The sequence below is a fragment of the Aplysia californica genome, unplaced genomic scaffold (genome assembly GCF_000002075.1).
Source record: "Aplysia californica isolate F4 #8 unplaced genomic scaffold, AplCal3.0 scaffold00757, whole genome shotgun sequence".
In the NCBI taxonomy this organism is placed as follows: domain Eukaryota; kingdom Metazoa; phylum Mollusca; class Gastropoda; order Aplysiida; family Aplysiidae; genus Aplysia; species Aplysia californica.
Genome location: NW_004798027.1, coordinates 90,133 through 95,067, shown reverse-complemented (window position 1 = coordinate 95,067; position 4,935 = coordinate 90,133). Strand labels below are relative to the sequence as shown.

Below are 4,935 nucleotides of genomic sequence, written 5' to 3'. Positions count from 1 at the left end.
GGATTGGTCAGCAAAACAAACAATTGGAAAAAAAAAGATAGTCATAGTCACAATCAGACCTTAATGCATAGATCTACGTACCTAGATCTAGAGCGGAACCTGTGTAAGACGTACACTTTACTCCTTGTCTGGGTGGTCTTCTTGGACAGGGTAAATACTACTCTGCAAGAAAGAAAGAAAGAAAGAAAGAAAGAAAGAAATTAACAAATAGATAAATAAATAGACAGATAGATAAATAAGCAAATGAAGAAAGAAAGAAAGAAAGAAAGAAAGAAAGAAAGAAATGAACAAATGAACAAATAAACAAACAAATAAATAAATAGACAAATAGATAAATAAATAGACAGATAAATAAATAAATGAATGAAACAAACAAACAAACAAACAAACAACGAGACCAAACCCTAAATAAAAAAAACACTAACTATCTCGGTGGATTCAGTTTAACTGAGTCACGTCAAGGTTGAAATACACGTTCGATTTTTTTTCTCTTTGTCCTTTGAGATATTTCAGATAAGTAGCGATGGTAGGGTAGAGGTCAGACAGTAAGTTGTGTATCTTGTCACCATCTGAGGGTCATGTCTACTCTCTGGCGAGTGATGTGATGTCACTACCTCAGAATTAGTCGCTTTGAAGGACAAGCGGGCTAACCCAGAATTCGGAGGTTTCCAGAAATCTTGACTTACACCAATAGTGTGCCTTGCCCTACCTATGTGAGAAGTTTCGTTTCATTGGTGTGCATATTTGTTCGGTTATAGAGAAAATTCTCCTTGGTTTTTTTTAATTAAGAAACTAAACAAGGGGCAAAAACTTTACCTTCTGTTTTCTCAAAACAGCATTTTTCGGGATAGCCCCTTTGTGCTTAAAAGCGAATAATTAGAGTTTTATTTTGAGTTACTTAGACAATGGGGTCAGAAATCAAATGTTTTATCTGCTCAACCAAAATAGTAAGATTCGTTATCAAGATATTGAAAGAAATGTTTTCGGAAAAGCTTGACATGTTGTGGAACTAAAAAAAAATGACGTCAAATTGTTCAAAACTAAATCTAGGTACTGAGCAGACAGAACTTGGTCATTCTAGGGTAGCGATGTATCTTCATCAGCTCAGGGTCATCCATGTAACGTTCTATGTGATGTGTCATGTGTCATGTGTCAGCAGTTGTGGGTCAACCCTCTAACATTCTATGTGATGTGTCATGTGTCAGAAGTTGTGGGTCAACCCTGTAACGTTCTATGTGTCATGTGTCATGTGTCAACAGTTGTGGGTCAACACAGTTGTGGCTGAACCCTCTAACGTTCTATGTGTCATGTGTCATGTGTCAACAGCTGTGGGTCAGCCCTCTAACTTTCTATGTGTCAGGTGTCGTGTGTCAACAGTTGTAGGTCAACCCTCTAACGTTCAGCCTCTGTCGCACGGCCCAGGCTCCGGTTTGTATGTGCTTCTACTTCTATGTACTTCATGTCATCCTCGTATATGAGCCAGTTCCACGTATCAAGGTTTTATCGAATTTTTCAGGAGGAGCAAAACAACTGTTTAAAGTAGGTAGACCTCTATGTATGAATGATTAACACACAGGAAACGATCAATCCACAAAAGCGTATCATATGATACGCAGTTTAGGAATTCTTGGCTTTACTGTCGGTTCCGTAGTAATTCTTGCTGCGTCATCCTAGTTGTAGCAATATTGAAATCCATTCCGCACATCTCAAAATGAGCTAATTTTGAAGCAAACAGCTATGAGAAGTGAAACTGTTATTTGCTTTTTATTGCGATTCTAAAGAGGGGAACGTGATGAAACTTATGCAGGAATGAAGCCCATGATGCGCCAAAATCATCATACGCGGATCGGACTCTTATAGGATGATGTAGGCCTACTACATACAAGTAGGGTCATGGTAAATTGGATACAAAACAGAACCCCCCCCCCTCACCCACCCCTCCCCCAACTTCAACTTCAAAGTTCGATTCAGCGAGAGTGAAGATAAAACCCACAGAACAGGGACTGGAGACATGCAGCGCTTATTTGGGTTTTTCCTTTGGTTTGTTTAGTTGGGGTTTCCTCCGTTGTTCCTGTCAGACATTCTATCGTCGCTTTCTCTCCTCTTTCTTTTCTGTGTATATTACTTTCTAGTTACACCTTGATCTATTTCATTTCTTCCCTTTCATTATTTTTTAAAATAATTTTAATGGCATTCAAAATAGCGCCTCCTTTCAACACAGAAAGGTTTTTAAGAGGTGAGACATTCGAATCAAATGTTCATTTCCGAAATATAGAATCTGCTGTCAAATAATAGCATATCGACTGAGCATTTTTTTAAAAAAAATTTTGGGGGGGTGGGGGTGGGGGAGGGGGGTATGTTTTTGAGTAGCGTTTTTCCAACATAAAAAAACTGTAGTATACCAGACACTAGATAGATAGCTAGTATAGGCCTTTGTGTTACTATAGGTCTTGTCCTGCTCTCGTAGGTCAGGGCAGAGAGGGGAGAAGTCAAAGTTGAGAGTCGCGGTGACCAATCAGACAACAAGTGTCTGTCTCAAGAGGCTGGGGCTGGGGTTTTGTTTTGTTTTTGGCTGTTGTTGCTTTTTTAATTCTAAGTATACGAGACCGTTGTGAAAGAGGTGCTTGGAGGAAAGATGCTTTTTGTTTGTTTTTGTAAAGTGTTTTAAGGCGCTCGCAACTGCATAAGGTCATATGAGCGCGCGGGACACACCTAATATTTTCAGTTGGTATGAAATTTTGAATTTTACCAGGGTGGCGGCCGAAGCCTACTTTTATCGATTTTAGACCACCAAGGGATCTTTAACGTGCGCAACTTGCATACGGGCCCTCCGAGATTTTTCGCCCTTGTCCGAGAAGGCTAGGTGTAGATCTTTCCTACCAGAAGATCAGGGGTGTGGCAGAAAGACAACAGTAAGGAGGAGCCAAGGAGTAGCAGTAGAAAGGCTGCAGAAAGAGCCAGGAGCCCAGAGGAGGGGGCAAAGGAGGTGAGGGGGTGGGGGCAGAAAGTGAAAATGAAAGCAGACAACAGAACATTGCTAGAGAGCAATTAAAGGAGGTGAAATGAGACAATTTTAGAGAAGAAAATGTTTGGGTCACTACCCGGATTCGAACCCGGGACCTTTGAATGAGAGGCCAACACCTTAACCTCTAGACCACGAGAGCCCCCGAGGAAAGATGTGGGACGAGAGAGCCTGAGGAAGACAAAGAATAACGTGGATGGACAACTTAAGAACATGGACTGGCCTGGATATGGCAGAATGTGCAACAGCAGCTCGCGACTGTGAAAGATGGAGGGTCATTTCACGTCAATGTCTGAGTCAGAGATGACACCTCCAGGAATCCAGGTATCCAAGTATCCAGGTAAATTCATCGGCCCAGTTCATCTGACTCACGGCACCACTCGGTTGTTTACAGTCGTAACAAACACCTAGCAGACCTCAGACAATCTCTGTTATCTATAACCAAACTGTACGGGAGTTTTTTTCTCTCGGAATATTCATTTCTACAAAGTTTGGTGTTTAGTTTACAGTAAACTGGGGGGACTTATTACGCATATAGCTGGGAAAATTGAAATACACCCCAAATGATTACTCTTTTGGGTAGTGCATTGGAAAAATACCCCAAATCACTTTTGATATCGAAAAACATAGTCTCAAAATCATTATAACGTTTTCCCAGCTATATGCCTTAGTTGCCCCGGTTTGCAGTATGTAAATAGATTAAACAGAAGCGGGGGTATAGGGAAGTTTGCTCTGCTGGAAATTTGGATGCCAAAATTTTGGTTTAGCAGGAGTTAATTAATTAGGTATAAAACAGTCTTTCGCATAGCAAGAGTTAATTAGTTAATTAGGTACAGAACAGCCTTTCGTATAGCAAGAGTTAATTAGTTAATTAGGTACAGAACAGCCTTTCGTATAGCAAAAGTTAATTAGTTAATTAGGTAAAGAACAGCCTTTCGTATAGCAAGAGTTAATTAATTAATTAGGATGAGCGCCGTAAAACACTTACCAAAAACAAAAAAATTAATCAGATATTGAACAGCCTTTGGTGTAGCAAGAGTTAATTAGTTAAGCAGATCCTGAACAACCGTCCGTAGAGCAAGGGTTAATTACATACATATCATCCTGGGTTGAGACTAGAGATTGATTTAGTTTATTCTGACCCGCTAAAAGGTCTACGACGCGTTGGCTTAGTTATTTAAGTGATCTGCGCGCGCTCGTGTGTGTGTGAACGTTGCACAGCGGACAACAAGGAAAAAATCGCCGAATGATATTGAGTGCGACACTTGTACTTCGCCTGTCTGGTCTCATAAATTTTGTTTTAGTAAGACTTTTACGGCACTTGCAACACAATAAGGTCATAATATAATTGCCGAAGATTAGAGGTGTTATAAGAGAGCAGCAAACACAAAAAGACGGAGGAGAGATCAGGACGATAGATGTTTCACAGGAAAGAAGAAGCAGACTACACCAGAGCACCCGCCAACCGCCCACGGTCTCATGAATGGAAACATATTTTGTTTTGTTTATCTTGTGGTGGTGATCACGAGGAGTTTTTGGCTGTCGTCTGTCGACGTGGAAGGTAAGTTGTTGAAAATAGAAATGACGAATTATGGTGTCATAATATCTACCGCTATCTGGCCTAGTAGTTATCAAGGATGGAGTAAAGTTCGATCAATCTCTGGTTCGATTTTGAACAAGTGATTTTTTAAGTTGTTGTTTTGTTGTTGTTGCTGCAGCTGCTGCTGTTTTTGTGATGAGAATGTAAGCCAGATAAACTTTCAAACTTTTAATTTTTTTTTTTATTATGGGCATACTGTGATGTAGATAATAATATTCATGGTTCATATCGTCCTACCCTAGAGCTGTCTGATATTTTCCCGAGGAGCAAAAACAACATAGGGTTGAGAGTGTTTTTATCGGGGGCGTGGGGG

At 40.3% G+C, this 4,935-nt stretch overlaps 1 long non-coding RNA gene across 1 annotated transcript in view; it reads left to right on the top strand.

The window, feature by feature from the left end:
* The first annotated feature begins 4,465 nt into the window (after nt 1-4,465).
* Nucleotides 4,466-4,935, top strand: part of LOC101863849 — a 3,339-nt gene continuing 2,869 nt past the window's right edge. The window contains exon 1 of the long non-coding RNA XR_221005.3: nt 4,466-4,583. This is a non-coding gene — a long non-coding RNA (uncharacterized LOC101863849). The remainder of the gene's footprint in view (nt 4,584-4,935) is intronic.